Raw genomic sequence first — 21573 nt, 5'->3', positions numbered from 1 at the left:
GAGTGTTTCCTTTTTTAAAATAACCACATTGTTTCTGATTGTGAAGTTCTCATGTAAAACTTGCAGAAGGCTGGTCAGTAATGCACCGTAAATAAGGAGGTGCCCTTACGTGCTGATGTTCTTCAGGAAGATGCTTTTCAGATGCCCTGGTGGTACTGCTTCTCTTGTGGGCACCAGGGCTAGACGGGAGCCACAGGTGCAACTTGTGAGCCGAGCTTTGGGTTCCCCTTCATCAGAGTGCAGAGGACTGGAAGAAGCTGCCTGAGCCAGACAGGCTGGAGAGCAACTTGGAATTTTAGGAGGAGCTGGAAGCATCTGTGAAGATGCGGATGGACTGACTCTTTGGCCAAGTCTGCCCAAACATCAGACTTCAGCTTGTGCCGCATCCTCCCTTGCATATTTATTTACACAGAGACCATAGAGGATTCAGAAACCACCAGGATGTGTAGTCCTCCCTTTTTTGAACATTGATTTATTTTAAATCATTGAAACTTATATCAGGTTCATGGTTGGGCATATAGCTGTATGGGTTGTTTCTGTAGGAACTGGAAACCCATTTGCAACTCCGGTCCCACCCGACTGTAGGCCCCTTCTGTGCAGAAGTGTTCTCTGGAGACGCCTAGTGATCTCAAAGATGTGCCCTTTTGTTCGCAGGAGTTTTGTCTTCATGGATGGAATGTGTTTTTTAAAAGCTTGGGACTGGGTGGAATCACCCAGGGAGATAGCATCTATAGAGGGCTGTGCATGGATTCCAGGACCTTCCAGCACATAAGGGGTCATGAAGAGTAGGAGGAAGTAAAGAAATAAGCAGGAGATAAACCAGGAGAGTGTGGGATCTCATGCTAGAGACTGACAGAAAGAACACTGTAGCGACTGTCACTCTTCCTGCTAGAGGGGGACACTTTCTGTGGGACAAGATGGGACATTTAGGTCCCCTGCGACATTCCCAGAGGAGGATGCCTTATGGAGAAGATAGAGGTAGGAAGCAGCCACATGAGGTCCTGGAGGAAGTCCTACAGCCAAGAAGCCATTCTGTTTCATGTGGTCTCACCCCGTACCCTCCTCTCCAGTCCTGGTGAGGCAGGAGGGAGCTGGGTCTTCATCCCACACAACAGTGTTTGCTTATTACCTGGCAGGGAGTGGCCACATTAGAGTTGATGGAGCTGGGGCACCCACACCTGTCCTGTTTTGTTCATCCCTCCTCATGATCTGTGAGAGCAGCAGAGCTCTCCCTGCCATTCTGTTTTAAAACTGGGGACTCCCGACTTGCAGATACTGGCTTAGGATCCTATTACTTGAGCTCATAACTGAGCACAGGACCCAGAGCCATGTCTTCCGAGTCCCCGTCCAGAACTCTTGCCGTAAGACCAGAGTCGGGACTCTAGACTGTGGTAGGGGTCAGGTCTAGAGGAAGGCGTGGTCAGTAGAGGCAATGAAAGGAAAGCACTGCTTGGAAGAGCCTGCCGTGAATTTCAGCAATGATACTGTAAATATTTGCATGTCCTTGGCTTGAATGCCACCCCGAGTAGAGTTCTCCTCTGACCTTTGTCCACATGGGGTCCTAACACAGCAGGAGGGTTCAGGTACATGTTTGTTGAATGGGAGATAAGCAGCCGATTCTTACCAAATCCCATCCTGTGCCTGCTGCGGTTTCAGTTCTGGGGCTAACGCCTCTCCTGCAGGTGCAGCCTGGGGCCCCGCGTGCCTCACTGGGCGCTCAGGTAGGGGAGAGGACTCAAAGTCCACTGCAGGTGTGCTTTGGCCTTGCTGTTGCACTAGAACAGCGTGCTCATACTCGGGCCCCTGACTCTTAGGCTGAAGGGCTTCCACACCGATCGATGCCATCTTTGTTCCCGCAAACCTGGCCGTTCTGGCTGCTGGTCAGCAAATTGTAGAAGGGTGCCCGAGGGAAACAAAGCCTGGATCTGCAAACTGGCTGAAAGACTGCAGAAGCCACCTGAAGCTTTGGTCTTGACAGTCCACCGAGTAAGTGTGAACCATGTTGGACAGTTTCCATTCGCTAGAACCTGAGCACCAGCAGAGTTGCATGTCGCCGGGTAATGGCCTCATACCCAATTCTCTGAAACGAGAAGCAAGTCTGGACGCAAGCAGGGTCTCCCTCCTGGAAGAAAGCCTCGCTCCCCACCAACTCTTCTGGGAGCAGACAGGCTTGGGCCCCACCCTCCGTCTGCCCATGGCCCCAATGCCAGGTCACCCGGGAACAGAAGGTTGGGGCTGAGTTTGGAGGCGGCCCTTGATTTTCTCTTCCTGTCTGACGTCCCTTTGTGTGACTGCTTAACGGAACCCCGGACAGTCGCATGTGCTCGGTCTGTTAGGCTTTTGCTCACGGTTTGGGGAAAGCTTGGGAGGGGATCTCTGTAGCCAGGAAGGGGGTTGCCTCGCGGGGGTGTGGCGTCCTGGTGGTTAGGTGACACAGGCTGCCGGCTTGACAGGTGAGAGTCAGGGAGCCAGTCGTCCTGTGAGCAGCTCACTCTTCCTGCCCAGTCCCGGGTGCCAGCAGAGCTCTTGTGACCGAACACTCCGGGGCTGGAAGGGATCTTATTTTCTGACCCTTGTGAACGCTCAAGAGAATTCCTGACAGTTAATCTCTCAGACTTTTCCCCGTATTTTTGAACTCTGATGGGACCTCGCTTTCACAGCCCTGCTGGTGACTGTGGCTGGTGGTACCAGACCCTCCTGTGGTGAAATGAATGCTTGTGTTCCGTGCATTTGCTTCTCCGTTTAGATTCCCGGTGTAGCCATTTTACCTCCAGCCCTGGAGCTTGCTGACCCCTCCTTCACCCCCTCCTCCCCCGTCCTCGCTCCCGCTGCCCTCTGGGGCCGAGGTCAGGAGGTCGTCAGCGGAACTGGGAAATCTTTTTTGCAATGAGCAGCTTTTTGGTTAAAGATTTATTCTGGGCTTTCATCTGCAACAGTTACTTTGTACATGGGGTTGTTCCAGGGTGGATTTGGGGCATGCAGGGATGGCCCCAGAACCTCGCTTTATGAAGCTTAGTGGCAGATACGCCGAAGTATCGTGATGGTGTGTCTTTGGGGTGGTGGGAGTTTGGGTAATTTTTTTACTCCCTCTTTTTTTTTTGTTTTGTTTTTGGGTTTTTTGTTTGTTTGTTTTATATATCACTGTGTCTTAGTTGTGGCTGCTGTAACAAAATACCGTCAACTGGATGGCTTAAACAAACATTTGTTTCTCACAGTTTTGAAAACTGGAAAGCCCAAGATCATGGTGCTGGTTGATTGGGTGTCTTTTGAGGGCCTATTTCCTGGTTTACAGAGGGACACCTTCTTGCTGTGTCCTCAAAGGGTGGATAGAGAGAGCGGTGGCCTCTTATAAGGACACTGATTGCATCATGGGGGGTTCTACCCTCACGACCTCACTAAACCTAAGCACCTCCCAGAGGCCCCCTCCGAATACGTCACCTTGGGGGATTATGGCTTCTGCATAGAGCCTTAGGGGTGGGGGATATATTCCGTGCGTGTCGCCATGACTATGACCAATAAAAGGAGCTGGATCTTGCAGTCAGGCAGACCCAGGTCTGAATCCTAGCATTGCCCCGTGGTAGTGGTGTGACTTCAGGTACATTAGGTATTATGCACGGTTTTTCCACATGAAATTTGGGGTGTCGGTATCGGTGTTGGCTTCCCAGGGCTGGGGCCCTTAGATGAAACCGCATGTGCGAGTTCCCAGTGGGCACTCGGCAAAGAGTTCCTCTCCTTTGATCCTTGCTCTTCCTTACAGCCGAATGCTTTGAGTGGGGAGTGCTGAATGAACGAATGACCGGACTCCCGTGCTGGTTTCCTTCCAGTGATCTGCAGAACACAGCCGCGGGTTCCTTCGCCTCTGCCTTTGCGGCCCTGGTGCTCTGCCCCACTGAGCTCATCAAGTGCCGGCTGCAGACCATGTATGAGATGGAGTCATCAGGGAAGATCGCCAGAAGCCACAAGTAAGCGCTGTTCGGGGTTTCTCATTGCCTTGGTGCATTGAGTATTTGTCAGTTTTATATTCTACTAAAACTCAGTGGCATAGAAAGAGATTTATCTACTCCAAAATACTGTGGTTTTAGAACTCTTTCCCCTACCAGTCAGAGGGGTACTTCCTAAATGAACTTTCAGAGGCCAGACCCACTCCTGCTCCCACAACGGACCACTGTCTGCAGTAGTTTCTCACCTGGGACGTGGAGAGGCCGAGAGCTCCTCTCACTCTTGGCTCATTGAGTGCATGAGGCAGTGTCCCCAGCTGTGTTGGAGGCACACAGCAGACAGCTTTGAAACCGTGTCTGAGAGCTGAGCCTTCAGAATTGCCAACTTAGGTTCCAAGAGGGATATTTGGTGCCCGTTCCCAGGTTTCACGTGAGCGGATCAGCCCAGATTTCAGGGTCACTCTCTTACCTACCCCCCCCCACACTTCTCATGTACCGACAGCGAGCCTGGCTTCTGAACACTCCTCAGAGCCCTGGGGAGCTACTCTGCAGTTATCAGAATGCTCTCCCCCTCAGTCCTGCAAACAGATTCTAGTTACATGAGTGTGTGTCATACACAGTGTGATTTATTGTCTTTATTAATCTCAACATTTGCTTATTTATCTTGACATCTGGCTGACTAAAGCTCTTTGTCACTGTGGTTGACTGAGTGTGTAAATCTGACCAGAAATACCAGATTAATTGACCTTTTACACAAGTAGTCTCCTCCCAGGGAGGGTGGGGTTTCTAACAGAGTTCTATATCCTGCACCCTGGGGATTCTTTACAACCAGTTTGAAGCTACTCTTTCTAGCCTAGAGGTCCAAAAGCATAAGCCTTTGAAACTTTTTATTGAAATCTGCTGTACACCCAGAAATCATAAGTGGGGGTTCTCATAGTCACTAAATACACAATTTGGTAACCAATGCCCAGATTCAGAGATAGAACAGGAACAGAACCCAGTAAGTTGTTCTCATGTCCCCTAGGAGTAGTTTAAGGTTTTTTTTTTTTTTTTCATTTAAATTTTTAATTTATATTCAATTTAGCTAACATATAATGTATTATTAGTTCCAGGGTAGGATTTAGTGATTCATCACTTAAATACAACACTCAGTGCTCGTGACATCAAGCATCCTTCTTAATGCCCGTCACCAATTACCCCACCCCACCCCCCTCTCCTAAAGCAACCTTCAGTTGGTTTCCCAAGGTGCTTTTTTTTTTTTTAAGATTTTATTTGTTTATTTGACAGACAGTATAAGTAGGCAGAAAGGCAGACAGAGACAGAGAGGGAAGCAGACGTGGGGCTCAATCCCAGGACCCTGGGATCATGACCTGAGCCGAAGGCAGATGCTTTAACCCACTGAGCCACCCAGGCACCCCTTCCTGAGGTAGTTTTAAGGAAAGTAATTGTTGGCTCCAAAAACTTAAGCGAATGGACACCTTGCACAAAGGTAAGTATCGGTTGACAATATTTTAGGTGTGGCTATATACTCCTGGCCTACACAGGGTATATGGTACCTTGGGGTTAAGACTTGGTTCAGAAGGCAGGCCAGTCCCGTTGAGTTGGATCACTGTGTTACATTCCCATTATAGAATGCGAGCTGAGTTGTAGGAAGGACCTAGATAATGAGTGATGCCTGATGAAGCCTTCTGAAATGCTTTTGATTACCGGGTGGTTTGATTCTTCACTGGTCTAAGCGAGGTCACATGCTGAGAGCACTGTGAAGAGCAAGGGGTTTCCTAATACACACCAAAGATGTGGTTTCTGCTGCTGTTTTCCTGACAGATAAGGCCTGCCATGGTGCACACCGTCAGGAAGAGGGGTCTAGACAGAAAGGATCCTGCATTACTGCTGCTCCAGGGCTCTGCTCAGCCTGAAATAGAAGTTCCTGCCTACTTACTTTCTAAAACTAAATCCTCAGCGCCTCTTGCCCTGTACAGTTTCTAAGAATTTCCATTGTCGTGCCTTCAAGTAACATCTACTCCCTTAGTCCTTCACTGCACTAACACAAAGCGAAAAGACCGTAAGCATTGAACAGATTTCTTCTATACCCACCCGTTCGAAAGAAAGGTAGAGGAGGGTAGGCACAGAAGGAGGTAGAGGAGTGAGCAAATACGAGGGCATTTTATTCTTGCTGAGCGTGTACAGCTCCTTATTGTAATTTCTCTTATTCATTGTTGGACAAAAGTGGGTATTGGCTCTTTTACATCTTGGATAATATCCAGAATGTATGAATGCATTTTTTTTTTCAATGAACTAAAAAATAGATTTGTTTATTGAGGGCAAGAGGATGCAAGCAATATAAAAATCAGAGCTTGTCTGGCTTTCCCTGACTTTTCTTTCTCCACCTGTCAAATGGGGGTTGGATTTTATTTGTATGTGTTCTGAGCATCCCGATCCGCTCCTGGAATCCTTTATACAGGGGGAAGCTGTGGGTCAGATTCCTGAAGACCACCTCCACTGACCACCTGTGAGGCGAACAGTCATCGGGCAGGAGTGTTGGCTTGGTAGCACCTACTTCCTTTCCCTTGTTTCTTGTGTACCTTGTTTCTTGTGTACTTGCCTGCGATGGTGAGCCTTGCAACTAGCAAAAAGCAGCTCTAGAAACCTGCCTTGCCACGTTGGCACTGGTCTAGGTCCTTTGTTCTGTCCACACTCAGAGGAGGTCTTTCTGATTTTCCAGAAGTCCAGTGTACTCCTTCTCCAGGAGTGTTCTCAGGGCTTCCTTTCCTGAGTGGTACACTTGGGAAATATGAACATGGTTCCATTTGAGATGGGGTTCTGGCGTAGTCTGCTGAAGTCTTGGCCGGAGGCATAGTGGCCACACACAGGTCTCTATGAATACACACTTTAATGATATTTCCTAGCTGTTGGATAGTTCAGGTGAGAACAGTTTTCCTAAAATAATAGGATCTGTGCTTCTCTGAGATTTCCTCCCTGCAGAAGCCTCATTTTCAGAATTTGGGCCCCTGAGTTTCTAGAATCAGCCATTCCCTGCCTGCCCAGGGTTCAGCCAGGCCTGCCACTGGGGTGGGAATGCCAGGCTCGCCCCCCAGTCCCCCCATTTCACTGGCCCTAAGCACAGCTCCCTGTCTCCCTGCAGCACAGTCTGGTCCGTGATGAAGAGCGTCCTCAGGAAGGACGGCCCCTTGGGCTTCTACCAAAGCCTCTCCAGCACCTTACCCGAGAGGTGCCCAGCTATTTCCTCTTCTTTGGCGGCTACGAGCTGAGCAGGTCGTTTTTTGCATCAGGGAGATCGAAGGATGAGCTAGGTAAGCATTTGGCTGGGCTGGGCCTGGCTGTGGCCTGCTTATTGCAGAGGCTGTGGGGGTCTGCTAGGCACGGAGGTTTCTGGAGGCTTGGAAAGGACCTTGGCACCTTCCTCTGGGTGCACTCATGTCCTCGCCACGAGGATGAAGCTATGCATCCCAGACTTCTTTACTGGAGTAACATTTTAGGGGAGAAGATAGAAATTACTTTCCTCTGGGGACTCTTCAATAAAGGGGTAAATCACCTGTAAAGTTGTTGCAATAAGCATAAAACTTGGTAACAAATCTTGAGTGTGTTTCCAGAGGACTGAAAAGTATTCTTTCTAGCTTGTCCTGTGTAGCTGCTTGACGCAATCATGTCAATGTTTGGCTTGCATGAACGATTACTTGTTTCTTCTCAAACACATCACTTCAGTGTTTTGGTCTTATTCTGGGGTTAGGCAAGCTCCCAGGCTTAACTATCATGTTTAATAAGACAACTTTGGCTTTCGTGGTAAAGGAAGAATCAGGGCTGTGGGGCATTAACATAATGAAATACTGCAGACTGAGAGGGTTGGCAAAACGTGACCTGTGTTTCAGTGGCCACTGTTCTCATTCCCATGGGGTGGGGGGTGGGTTGCCATATTGTTGGGGCCTGCTGGTTCTGTGTGGGCCAGTCCCACAGAGGGCAGGCCAGGTGGGACACAGCGCCACAGTGACCAGCACTGATATGGTCCTGTGATGAGAGGCAGACCCAGAGTGCCACTTGGGACATTCTGTCCCCTGTGCAGGGAGCCCAAAGGGGCTTAATCCCTGAGATCATGACCTGAGCTGAAGGCAGATGCCTTACTGACTGAGCCACGGGTGCCCCAAGTATCAGCATTTTTATTTGTATCTACCTGCACCCACTACCACCTTGACCTCTGGAAATGTTGTCCTTGAGACAAAAATGCTGTTGGCTGTTTTCCTCCTCCAGGCCCTGTCCCTTTGATGTTAAGCGGTGGAGTTGGTGGGATCTGCCTCTGACTTGCTGTTTACCCAGTGGATTGTGTCAAATCCAGAATTCAAGTTCTTTCCATGTCTGGAAAACAGGCAGGATTTATCAGAACCTTTATAAGCATTGTGAAAAATGAAGGTGAGTCTGCTCATTGCAGAAATGGAGTGGGTATGTCTAGACCAGGTATTTCGCTGTAACCCTCGTGGAGGTCAATCACGTGTGTGTGGTTGTTCTCTTCCCCTGCCCCCTGTCCTTTATCTAGTGCCCCTGCCTTAGCTTGCTTCCATTCTCAATAATGTTTGATGTCCTTGTTCCTCGCTTCTGGGCCAGGATTCTTTGTTCTAAATAGCCCGGAGGGAACTTTAAAACTCCAGATTGTTCCAAGGGGACAAATGCTTGGAAGTCAGCACCCCTTGTACTATAGAGTATAGATAGTATTAGAAAACCATCTCTAACAGAACCACTAAAGGATTTAAAAGAACTTGCTGAAAGTCCCTAATGCTCAGGCTTCCTGAAGGTGATTGGCTCTGAATTTTGAGAGTTAACGTAGGAGTATCAAGATTTTCTAGGAGATGTTTGTATAATGCCCGGATCGTGCCTCTGGTGAGCAGAGACCTGTCCTTTCAGCATCCGCTCTACATCTTCCACCTCGGGATGTGAACTTCTCGGGCTTGATTTTGCGAGAGAGCAGTCACAGGGTGTGGAAACGGTTCAGTTCATACTCCAGAGTTGCATAAAGCCTCATAGTTGTGCAGAGCCCTTACGCCTCCCTCATCCACTTGGATCTTCATAATAGTCTGGGCAGTGCCAGCTGTGGACACAGGACTGTGCTTTTTGGCCCAGTGTCTTGTGGTCCTTGTCCTCCTGACTGAATCTGTGAGGCTGCTGCCCTCCTGTGTTCTGGGGCTACTTCTCTCTGCCCAGGTGAGGCCTCATACCAGGAGCGAGCCCGGGATTCGTGTGTGGTACCTGAGCGTCACCAAGATTTGCTGGAACACTGGATGCATGGCCTCGTTGCCGTGAGCCTCCATCCTTCCCGTTCGTCCAGGGACACCTGGACCGAAGCCCTTCCGTCCCTTGTCGGCATTCAGTGGGTTGTCTGGATCTGTCCGTGTCCAGCCCTGGGCTCTGCGGCTTCACAGGGTCTCTCTGAGAAGGGGCGTCTCAGTCTTTGATCACTTTTTGTCTTCTAGGAATAACAGCCTTATATTCTGGACTGAAACCCACAATGATCCGAGGGTTCCCTGCCAATAGGGCGCTCTTTCTGGCCTACGAATACAGCAGGAAGCTGATGAGCCAGTTTGAAGCCTACTGAAGTGTCCTGGCAAAACGAAATCCAAGTCTAGGTACGTGATCACGACAGTTCATCTCAGGGTTTCATGGAGTACAAGACCAATGGGGAATTATTTTGGTTTCATAGGAGTTCTGTTTTTTTGGTCTTCCCTTATACTCTAAATCTTAAACTTTGTGAAAAGGGTCTCCATTTTATCCTATTAATTTCTGCCCATAATCGTACTGAAATTGAACTCAGTTGCTGCTCTTGTCCTTGGTGGGACATTTAGGGTGAGCCGCCGACCTTGTACAGAATCTGAAAGGCTAAATATAGTTCTTTCAGGACTTTTCGTAAACCTGTATGTGTCCGTGCAGCTTGGATGGTTACATGTTAGAAGGCGTCATTTGGTTCCATGTTTAATTCTCAGATCTCACCAGAAAAACTCTGAGGTAACCATGTTTCATGAAGATGACTATGAGTGATTCCTTACTCTAGATGTAGGCTTTTAGAACCTTAGTACATGCACTGTGCTAAGTGGCTGAAGTTCAGTTTTTCTGTGGTGCTTGACAACTGAACTATCTATGTAGATTTTGTAGAGGAGAACATATCCGCAAACTGGTGTGGCTTCCATGTTCACGATTTAAGTGAGGAGTAAGCCTCTTGGACTTTCCCAAGATGTTCTACTGTTAAAATAGTGCCATTCACTTCCTAGGTGGGATCATCTTGACCCCTGACACATTGTCAGGTGTGGTGAGAGCAGCACGCCCCTCACCTGTGCCAGCTCCCCTTCTCTCCCAAAGAACTCCGCCTCTGCTGGGCCTTAGGTTGAGGGAGGTGCTGAGGGGAGGGGGCCCTGCTGCTGTGCTTTGTGAAGGCCCATGACCGCCAGCAGGCCTGCTCTTCCGTCTCTGGGTCCTGGTCTGGGTAGGATTGCAGATTATTTCTTTGGACCTTCTTTCGCCTGCTGATGCACTTTGGCCCACTCACTCACTCACTGCCTCCACCGACCAGAAACCCTTCCCGGGAGCAGAGTGCCAAAGCCAAGAGAAGCCCTTGTTCCCTACTGGTGCCTGAAGGACAGTGCTCATGGGCAAGGTCCTCTTTTGGATGGAACTGGACAGAACCGAGGGCTTGTCCTGCACAGTGTGTGATTTGGGGCTGACGCTCTTGTTTACATTTATCTCAGGATTGCTAACTTCCATGTTTCTTATTGGGTTGGAGCCTTTTACATTTGGTACTGGCAGTCCATGGATTTTCAGAATTGTATATAGGGGGTGACGTTACAAAGCAATGAAACATGCCAAGTAATTTTATGCCATATGAATGCACTAACCACCACCACAAAACTCCAGGTCACCTGGTGTAAGAGGGTCCCTTCTTGTCCTCACTTAGGCAAGCCTCATCATACCATGCTACTCCAAGCCCAGCAAGGGCTCTCTCAGAAACCAGTGTTCTTAAGCTGGCTGACTCTGCTAACATCTGTCCCGTGTGTGTCTGTCCTTGTTGGCACAGTGTCCCCCTCGAGTGAAACCTCTGGTTACCTGAAGCTTTTTGTTCTATGCAGAGGCTCTGTGCTAACTCTAGCCCACGCGCCAGAAGCCAGAGGGTCGGGGAAGTGAGCAGCTGCTCTTTCTGTATACTGCAGCTGTGCAAATTGGCCCACCAGCAGCTTTCTTCTTCTGCCTGGTTGTGTGGATGGGGTTGATGTAGCAGGAAACTGTTCTATTTTTTAAAATAGCTAAATTTCCTATTATGTTTTGGATAATTCTATTCCAGGGTAGTCATATCTATTCGAAAAAAAATAGTATCATTCTGATGTACCATGATGTAAGATTCTCGAGTTGTTCAAGGAAGTATTTATGTCAGTTTGTAAGGAGGCAAGCCTGTAAATTCTCTTTATGTGAGCAAAAGCACAAGAGTGTAGCAACTCAGTGGCCAGGAATTTGGATGCATCTTGGAGTGTTAGGGAAGAGAAACCCTAACTGTAATCTTCTTTCAGAAAGCAAGTCTTGAAAATTGGGGTTTTCTTCCTTAGTGCCAGATAAGTATCTACACCCTCACCCCCTGCCACCTGGTCTGCCCCTCTGGCTTATGATTGCATGCATGTTCAAGGGAACAGTACAAACTGTTTAGTAGCAACATGTGTTATTGTACACAAATTATAGCAAGTAATATAGTCAGAGCTTTCCCTAAAAAGCCTTTAGATGGGCTATTGCACTGGTAGCTGAGACCCTTTGAGGGATATTTGGAGGGAAAGAGAGCATCTGCATCCAGGCATGTTCATAAATAAGGAACATATTAACATATAAATAATGACATATAAATAAAACATATAAATAACGAGACTTCAAATAAAACAGCATCCAGCAACGAAGAGAATAGGATTCCCTGTGGACACTGGACTAACCAGTGTTTATAGTTAAAGGATGATCTTCACAGAGTTCCCTACATTTAAATGAAGTTGGCTGGAAGCAGAGTCTGTGTCAGGGGCTGTACTTTAAAATCATCTAGATTTCTCTAGGCAGACAATGCCTTTGACTTCACGGTGATGTTACAAAGAGAAAGAATCTGCTGTAATGTCTGCTTATGTTTACCCAGATTCTCTTGTCCTCCAATGACTGCCTGTGTAATTGAACCTTGTATCACAAGCTCAGCGGGGACTGTTTATAGGAATGGTCCTATGGGCTCAAGCCTTGTACTGCTGCCAGTCGGAGGTTTGTTAAATAGCTTAGAAATGACCTCTTTAATCTGACATTACACATGTGAAAGCAGGGACTACTTACCCCAAAATACATAATAAACCTCACGCAATATTGTGAGGAATCATTTTAAATGTTATTTTGATATGAAAGTTCTTTTAAACTCTTAACTTTGGCACGCAGTACCCAGGAACAGTAGTTCTCTCAACTCTGGCATACCTCCTTCAGGAAAGAAAAAGGACCACTAACGTTTTATAATGCATATACTTAAGGTGTCAAAAATGTACTGTAAGTATACATGCAAGGAAGGAGGGTTAGGAGACTTAAATGTGTGGCAGGGATGGTGGGGAACAGGATCCTTCTATCCCACGTCTTCAAAATATAGCTCCACTGCAAAGTCCTCACGGTAGATATGCCAGGTTTTTTTTTTATGTGGATTATCCAGTTGGTTCCGTGGAAGGTAAAGCCTAGGAAAGAAGAAACATGTTTCAAGCACAGAAGGCCAACCAGGGTTAGTCTTAGTCCCTCTCCTGTGCCTCAGTTGGGACATACAAGTGGAAGGGCTTGGTAACATCTGGGATGGTCAATGTTGGGGCAGTCAGTAAGGCTGTTTGTAATTCCCCAAATGCTCCTTCTGCCTCAGCTGTCCACTCTACCATAGTGAGTCCTCCCTTAGCCAGTTCAGAGAGAGGTCGCACCATCTCCGCGCACCGCGGTATCCACAGCTTGCAGCAGCCCACCGTCCCAAGGAACTCCCTCATGGAGACCGAAGCCTAAATAAGTGGCGTGGCTCTGACAGAGCTGTGTTTGTATTGCTGACACCCGATACCCTTTTCCCTGCAGAGTCTGCAAGAGAGCTCTTGTCCCCCACAAGCAAGACCCATAGTCCTCAGCGGCTATTTCTACTATTCCCACTAACTCAGTCCTCCTTCAAGTACTAGAGAACTAGAATTCTAGAGAACTTCCAGACTCAGGAACGAATTTCCAGAGAGGGAAGAAGTTTCCCTGGAATAATCTTCAGATAATTTATAAAAAAAAGATTTCCCAGTTTAGTCACTAGAAAGTCATTCCTAAAATAGAGACTATTGATTTTTTTTTTTAAGCTGTCTTCACGAATGTTTACTGTGTCCTCTAACTTCTGCCCTAGATCCAGGTGTGTGTCAGTCACCTTTAAACTAGCTAAAGCCTTCCTCGAGGATGCTTTCCTTTCTGGCCTAGAATATGGTAGGTGGTCGGTCATCAGAAGATGAGCACACACGGTGGACCTGCCCTAGTCGAGGTAATTGAGCAGACTCCTGCTACACTTGCAAGGGGAGCGATTTATTACCACACCTAGATCTGATTAGAATACGTCTCAGCTCCTATGACACGGTCCTATGGCATGGACTTTGAGGTTAAGGCCACAGTGGTTCTCAACGATAACCCTATATTTTACATAATGAAAAATGGGGGACTTGAGGATTTCTTGGTTTCTATAAATTGAGGGCAGGAGTGCCATTCTGCCTTACACAGATCTTGGAGATTAACCCATTTCTACTGGATTATATCAGAGCCATACCTTTTATTTTGTAAAAATGATGTATGGATCCAAAAAAAAATGGACACTGGTCATAATACTTGGGTAGGTCCTAAAATTAAAAGAAAAAAAGTTAATTTTCATAGTAAAAATGATACTAAAAACTAATTCCAAAGGGATTAAAATTCCTCCTTTTCCCTCCTTTCTATATATGTTGAACAATTAGAGCCGTTAGACACACAGCACTTAACCTCTATAACCCTCCGCTCACGACACAAAGGAGCCTTTAAGAAATGGCTTTTTCTTGCCATTCCTATCAAAATTTAAGGAAATGTGTTTTTTTCAATATAAATTAGACAATAGTCCCCCAACCTAGTTTACATCGTGCTGACCAGAGACTGATGCCACTTTATGTCCAAAGACTTCATCCATTTCTACAAGCAGCAGCTGCACTGATAATTGACTGTCAGTATTAATGATAAGAATACCCACACATGAGAGAGTTTTCATCTCATGGCCCTTGAAAATCACAAAATTAAGCAACACTGCCCAGGCCAGTACTTCTTGTAGTGGAGCTCCTGCTTTGGACCACCGACTGAGCGAGTGTTCAGACCGGCTTCAGGGATCAAAGGGGAGCCATCTGATATGGGAACCACCAAGGTCACTTGCTTCCACACACCTACCATTTCACTACTGAACAGATTTTCCCATAACGGGGAGCAAGCAGGGGGTGAAGGAGGGCACAAACTTTAACTTGATCAACACTGTTAGTTGTTGGCAGTTCTGCTTGATGATTTCAATAGGAAAACAAAACCACTGAGGCTTAGAAATTCATGTAAAGAGTAACACTTGTACACTTTGTGACTTCTCAGCAGAAGTTACACACTCATGTTCAGAGCAATGACAATGGCAAACATTCTCATTTTTCATAAGGTAAATGTTAGATTAAAAATACTATTTAAGGGGCACCTGGGTGGCTCAGTGGGTTAAAGCCTCTGCCTTCAGCTCGGGTCATGATCTCAGGGTCCTGGGATGGAGCCCCATATCGGGCTCTCTGCTCAGCAGGGAGCCTGCTTCCCCCCTCCCTCTCTGCCTGCCTCTCTGCCCACTTGTGATCTCTGTCAAATAAAATTTAAAAAAATACTATTTAACATGAATTATGTATCGGCTCAAAGGAAAGTCAGCTCTCCCTCATTTTAAAGTACTTTATAAACTATGGGGAGCACTGTGTTTAAAACATACAAAACAAAAGTGTGATCACCACTCTGCAGTAAACATACCTTTGTTTTTTCCCTATTTGAAAATATATGCAAGTTGTATAGAATTTAGAAAAAATGAGCAAGGGGCGCCTGGGTGGCTCAGTGGGTTAAGCCTCTGCCTTCGGCTCAGGTCACGATCCCAGGGTCCTGGGATTGAGCCCCACATAGGGCTCTCTGCTCAGCGGGGTGCCTGCTTCCCCCACTCTCTGTCTACTTGTGATCTCTGTCAAATAAAATCTTTTTTAAAAAATGAGCAAAAATCTCTTATGTTCTTTTTAAAATTTTTGATATAGACCGGCCTTGTTTTTCTCCCCCTCTCTGGTGAGGGGTTGACATCTCCTATCCTGTTCCTTGCCAGGAATTATAGTAAAGGAAAGCCTAAATCAGAATCACTCAAAAGGCCAGACAAGAATGCTGGCATAGGTAGGTTCTGGATGACTCACGGAAGAAGAGAAAAACTGCACTTTGATGTCATCATACAGTGGTGGGCAGTTGGACAGATGGATTGTCACGCTGTCTGTTTCTGCATCATGAAGGATCTGTGAATGATCACACAGAACTCAGAACCGTAACCCTAGCTAATGGGTGGATAAATGGTGAAGTTCAGTTTGCTTATCGCAGCTTCCTGGATTTATCAAGTACACTTGGTCTCAGAGTGCAGCCATTACACATATAAATAAATGTGAATCATTGTTTCTTTTCTTTTTTTTATTAATTTTTTATTTTTTATAAACATATGTTTTTATACCCAGGGGTACAGGTCTGTGAATCACCAGGTTTACACACTTCACGGCACTCACCAAAGCACATACCCTCCCCAATGTCCATAATCCTACCCCCTTCTCCCTACCCCTTCCCCCCAGCAACCCTCAGTTTGTATGTGAGATAAAGAGTCAATTATGGTTTGTCTCCCTCGCAATTCCATCTTGTTTCATTGATTCTTCTTCTACCCACTTAAACCCCCATGTTGCATCACCACTTCCTCATATCAGGGAGATCATATGATAGTTGTCTTTCTCTGCTTGACTTATTTCGCTAAGCATGATACGCTCTAGATCCATCCATGTTGTCGCAAATGGCAAGATTTCATTTCTTTTGATGGCTGCCTAGTATTCTATTGTGTATATATACCACATCTTCTTGATCCATTCATCTATTAATGGACATCTAGGTTCTTTCCATAGTTTGGCTATTGTGGACATTGCTGCTATAAACATTCGGGTGCACGTGCCCCTTTGGATCACTACGTTTGTATCTTTAGGGTAAATACCCAGTAGTGCAATTGCTGGGTCATAGGGCAGTTCTATTTTCAACATTTTGAGGAACCTCCATGCTGTTTTCCAGAGTGGCTGCACCAGCTTGCATTCCCACCAACAGTGTAGGAGGGTTCCCTTTTCTCCGCATCCTCGCCAGCATCTGTCATTTCCTGATTTGTTGATTTTAGCCATTCTGACTGGTGTGAGGTGATCTCTCATTGTGGTTTTGATTTGTATTTCCCTGATGCCGAGTGATATGGAGCACTTTTTCATGTGTCTGATGGCCATCTGGATGTGTTCTTTGCAGAAATGTCTGTTCATGTCCTCTGCCCATTTCTTGATTGGATTATTTGTTCTTTGGGTGTTGAGTTTGCTAAGTTCTTTATAGATTCTGGACACTAGTCCTTTATCTGATATGTTGTTTGCAAATATCTTCTCCCATTCTGTCAGTTGTCTTTTGATTTTGTTAACTATTTCCTTTGCTGTGCAAAAGCTTTTGATCTTGATGAAATCCCAATAGTTCATTTTTACCCTTGCTTCCCTTGCCTTTGGCGTTGTTCCTAGGAAGATGTTGCTGCGGCAGAGGTCGAAGAGGTTGCTGCCTGTGTTCTCCTCAAGGATTTGGATGGATTCCTTTCGCACATTGAGGTCCTTCATCCATTTTGAGTCTATTTTCGTGTGTGGTGTAAGGAAATGGTCCAATTTCATTTTTCTGCATGTGGCTGTCCAATTTCCCCAGCACCATTTAGTGAAGAGGCTGTCTTTTTTCCATTGGACATTCTTTCCTGCTTTGTCGAAGATTAGTTGACTGTAGAGTTGAGGGTCTATTTCTGGGCTCTCTATTCTGTTCCATTGATCTATGTGTCTGTTTTTGTGCCAGTACCATGCTGTCTTGATGATGACAGCTTTGTAATAGAGCTTGAAATCCGGAATTGTGATGCCAACAACTTTGGCTTTCTTTTTCAATATCCCTTTGGCTGTTCGAGGTCTTTTCTGGTTCCATATAAATTTTAGAATTATTTGTTCCATTTCGTTGAAAAAGATGGATGGTACTGTGATAGGAATTGAATTAAATGTGTAGATTGCTTTAGGTAGCATTTTCACAATATTTATCTTCCAATCCAGGAGCATGGAACATTTTTCCATTTCTCTGTGTCTTCCTCAATTTCTTTCATGAGTACTTTATAGTTTTCTGAGTATACATTCTGTGCCTCTTTGGTTATGTTTATTCCTAGGTATCTTATGGTTTTGCGTGCAATTGTAAATGGGATTGACTCCTTAATTTCTTTTTCTTCTGTCTTGTTGTTGGTGTAGAGAAATGCAACTGATTTCTGTGCATTGATTTTATATCCTGACACTTTACTGAATTCCTGTACAAGTTCTAGCAGTTTTGGAGTGGAGTCTTTTGGGTTTTCCACATATAGTATCATATCATCTGCGAAGAGTGATAATTTGACTTCTTCCTTGCCGATTTGGATGCCTTTAATTTCCTTTTGTTGTCTGATGGCTGAGGCTAGGACCTCTAGTATTATGTTGAATAGCAGTGGTGATAGTGGACATCCCTGCCGTGTTCCTGACCTTAGCAGAAAAGCTTTCAGTTTTTCTCCATTGAGAATGATATTTGTGGTGGGTTTTTCACAGATGGCTTTGATGATATTGAGATATGTGCCCTCTATCCCTACACTTTGAAGAGTTTTGATCAGGAAGGGATGCTGTACTTTGTCAAATGCTTTTTCAGCATCTATTGAGAGTATCATATGGTTCTTGTTCTTTCTTTTATTGATGTGTTGTATCACATTCACTGATTTGCGGATGTTGAACCAACCTTGCAGCCCTGGAATAAATCCCACTTGGTCGTGGTGAATAATCCTTTTAATGTACTGTTGAATCCTATTGGCTAGTATTTTGTTGAGTATTTTTGCATCTGTGATCATCAAGGATATTGGTCTATAGCTCTCTTTTTTGATGGGAATCCTTGTCTGGTTTGGGGATCAAGGTGATGCTGGCGTCATAAAATGAGTTTGGAAGTTTTCCTTCCATTTCTATTTTTTGGAACAGTTTCAGGAGAATAGGAAGTAGTTCTTCTTTAAATGTTTTGTAGAATTCCCCCGGGAAGCCGTCTGGCCCTGGGCTTTTGTTTGTTTGGAGATTTTTAATGACTGTTTCAATCTCCTTACTGGTTATTGGTCTGTTCAGGCTTTCTATTACTTCCTGGTTCAGTTGTAGTTTATATGTTTCTAGGAATGCATCCATTTCTTCCAGATTGTCAAATTTATTGGCGTAGAGTTGTTCATAGTATGTTTTTATAATAGTTTGTATTTCTTTGGTGTTAGTTGTGATCTCTCCTCTTTCATTCATGATTTTATTTATTTGGGTCCTTTCTCTTTTCTTTTTGATAAGTCGGGCCAGGGGTTTATCAATTTTATCAATTCTTTCAACGAACCAGCTCCTAGTTTCGTTGATTTGTTCTATTGTTTTTTTGGTTTCTATTTCATTGATTTCTGCTCTGATCTTTATAATTTCTCTGCTCCTGCTGGGCTTAGGGTTTCTTTCTTGTTCTTTCTCCAGCTCCTTTAGGTGTAGGGTTAGGTTGTGTACCTGAGACCTTTCTTGTTTCTTGAGAAAGGCTTGTACCGCTATATATTTTCCTCTCAGGACTGCCTTTGTTGTGTCCCACAGATTTTGAACCGTTGTATTTTCATTATCATTTGTTTCCATGATTTTTTTCAATTCTTCTTTAATTTCCCGGTTGACCCATTCATTCTTTAGAAGGATGCTGTTTAGTCTCCATGTATTTGGGTTCTTTCCAAACTTCCTTTTGTTTGATACCGGTTGAGTCCTGATTTAGGACCGAGGATTGATCTATTCTGGAGAATGTTCCATGTGCACTAGAGAAGAATGTGTATTCTGTTGCTTTGGGATGAAAAGTTCTGAATATATCTGTGATGTCCATCTGGTCCAGTGTGTCGTTTAAGGCCTTTATTTCCTTGCTGATCTTTTGCTTGGATGACCTGTCCATTTCAGTGAGGGGAGTGTTAAAGTCCCCTACTGTTATTGTATTATTGTTGATGTGTTTCTTTGATTTTGTTATTAATTGGCTTATATAGTTGGCTGCTCCCACGTTGGGGGCATAGATATTTGAAATTGTTAGATCTTCTTGTTGGGCAGACCCTTTGAGTATAATATAGTGTCCTTCCTCATCTCTTATTATAGTCTTTGGCTTAAAATCTAATTGATCTGATATAAGGATTGCCACTCCTGCTTTCTTCTGAGGTCCATTAGCATGGTAAATTCTTTTCCACCCCCTCACTTTAAATCTGGAGGTGTCTTCAGGCTTAAAATGAGTCTCTTGGAGGCAACATATAGATGGGTTTTGTTTTTTTATCCATTCTGATACCCTTTGTCTTTTGACAGGGGCATTTAGCCCATTTGCACTCAGGGTAACTATTGAGAGATATGAATTTAGTGCCATTGTATTGCCTGTAATCTGATTGTTACTGTATATGGTCTCTGTTCCTTTCTGATCTACCACTTGTAGGCTCTCTCTTTTCTTAGAGGACCCCTTTCAATATTTCCTGTAGAGCTGGTTTCGTGTTTGCAAATTCTTTCAGTTTTTGTTTGTCCTGGAAGCTTTTAATCTCTCCTTCTATTTTCATTGATAGCCTAGCTGGATATAGTATTCTTGGCTGCATGTTTTTCTCGTTCAGTGCTCTGAAAATATCATGCCAGCTCTTTCTGGCCTGCCAGGTCTCTGTGGATAAGTCAGCTGCCAATCTAATATTTTTACCATTGTATGTTACAGACCTCTTTTCCCTAACTGCTTTCAGGATTTTCTCTTTGTCACTGAGACTTGTAAATTTTACTATTAGGTTACGGGGTGTGGGCCTATTCTTATTGATTTTGAGGGGCATTCTCTGAACCTCCTGAATTTTGATGCTCATTCCGTTTGCCATATTGGGGAAATTCTCCCCAATAATTCTCTCCAGTATACCTTCTGCTCCCCTCTTTCTTCTTCTTCTGGAATCCCAATTATTTTAATGTTGTTTTGCCTTATGGGGTCACTTATCTCTTGAATTCTCCCCTCGTGGTCCAGTAGCTGTTTGTCCCTCTTTTGCTCAGCTTCTTTATTCTCTGTCATTTGGTCTTCTATATCACTAATTCTTTCGTCTGCCTCATTTATCCTAGCAGTGAGAGCCTCCATTTTTGATTGCACCTCATTAATAGCTTTTTTGATTTCAACTTGGTTAGATTTTAGTTCTTTTATTTCTCCAGAACGGGCTTTTATATCTCCTGAGAGGGTTTGTCATTTTATCCAGGTAAGAGTATATGAAGGATCAAGTAAAATACTAAAAGGGTGGCAACAACCCCAGAAAAATATGCTTTAACCAAATCAGAAGAGATCACAAATCGTGAGGGGGGAGAAAGGGAATAAAAAGAGGTTCAAAAAGGGAGAAAGAATAAAAAAAGAAAAAAAAAGAATTAAAAATAAAAGAAAACAAATAAAGAAAAATATAAAAAAGAAAAAAATTTTAACAGAAGGTGAGAAAAAAAACAAAAAATGAAAAAGAAAAAAATTAAATTATCTCTAAGACTAAAACAAAAATCACAGGGAGAAAGCCATGTGTTCCATGCTTTGCTTTCTCCTCCTCTGGAATTCTACTCTCCTTGGTATTGAAACCGCACTCCTTGGTAGTTGAACTTGGTCTCAGCTGGATTTCTTGTTGATCTTCTGGGGGAGGAGCCTGGTGTAGTGATTCTCAAGTGTCTTTGCCCCCGTCGGAATTGCACTGCCCTTACCAGGGGCCGGGGTGAGTAATCCACTTAGGTTTGCTTTCAGGAGCTTTTGTTCCCTGAGCGCTTTCCGTAGAGTTCCAGAGGACGGGAATACAAATGGCGGCCCCCTGGTCTCTGGCCTGGAGGAGCTGAGAGCCCGGGGCCCCACTCCTCAGTGTGCCCTCAGAGAACAGCACCCAGTAACTCCCATCTGCCTGACCTCCGGCCGCGCCCTGAGCTCACCGAGCCTGCGACCGGTTCAAGGTAACACCGAGCTGTGAGCTCACTGTCGGCTCTGTCTCTGTAGCTGGCTTTCCTGTTCCAATACCCACAAGCTCTGCGACACTCAGACACCCCCGATTCTTCTGTGACCCTGCGGGACCTGAGGCCACGCTGACCCCGCGTGGGCTTCGCCCCGGTTTAGCCTCTGGAGTGAGGTCCCTCAGTGGAACAGACTTTTAGAAGTCCTGATTTTGTGCTCCCTTGGTCCGCTGCTTGCCGGGAGCCAGCCCCTCCCCCCGGGGTCTATCTTCCCGTCGCTTTGGATTCATGTCTCCACCAGTGCTACCTTTCAG

At 45.4% G+C, this 21573-nt stretch overlaps 1 pseudogene; it reads left to right on the top strand.

Annotated features, from left to right (window-relative positions):
- The first annotated feature begins 1483 nt into the window (after positions 1-1483).
- Positions 1484-12318, top strand: LOC123394244 (annotated as a pseudogene).
- The last annotated feature ends 9255 nt before the right edge of the window (positions 12319-21573 follow it).

The sequence above is a fragment of the Mustela putorius genome, unplaced genomic scaffold (assembly GCF_011764305.1).
Source record: "Mustela putorius furo isolate JIRA1106 unplaced genomic scaffold, ASM1176430v1.1 tig00002080_pilon_pilon_pilon, whole genome shotgun sequence".
NCBI lineage: Eukaryota > Metazoa > Chordata > Mammalia > Carnivora > Mustelidae > Mustela > Mustela putorius.
The sequence above is the reverse complement of the archived record's forward strand: the minus strand, read 5'-3'. Positions and strand labels throughout refer to the sequence as shown.